Here is a 362-nt window from a genome sequence, read left to right as displayed (position 1 = left end):
ATTTGGGCGGGGGCCCTGAAAAAACCACCAGTGCGAGCAGCAGCGTTGGGGAGATCCTGGGGCCAAAGAGCCTCTGTGGGGGTTGGCTGCAGGTTCACTCTGCCTCTGCTAGGATGTTACAGCCCGTAGGTGACAGAGTCTTGCAGTCGGGGTTAGTTACACTCTTAAAATAACCTTTGCCGTTTCTCTGACGCTTTTCCCCTGCCCCCAACGCCCCCCAGCCTCGGTGGGACCCCTGCAGAGGAGGAGAGGAGAGGGAAGGGGGTGGCCCCGGGGCCGGGGGGTGCCGGGGGAGCGGTGCCGGCAGCCGGCGGGCAGGAAACGAGCGAGCACCCGACAACGGAAAGTCGCCTTGAGCAAGA

This window comes from Merops nubicus, unplaced genomic scaffold, assembly GCF_000691845.1.
Source record: "Merops nubicus isolate BGI_N331 unplaced genomic scaffold, ASM69184v1 scaffold26482, whole genome shotgun sequence".
Classification (NCBI taxonomy): Eukaryota; Metazoa; Chordata; class Aves; order Coraciiformes; family Meropidae; genus Merops; species Merops nubicus.
This window is presented reverse-complemented; position numbering follows the sequence as displayed.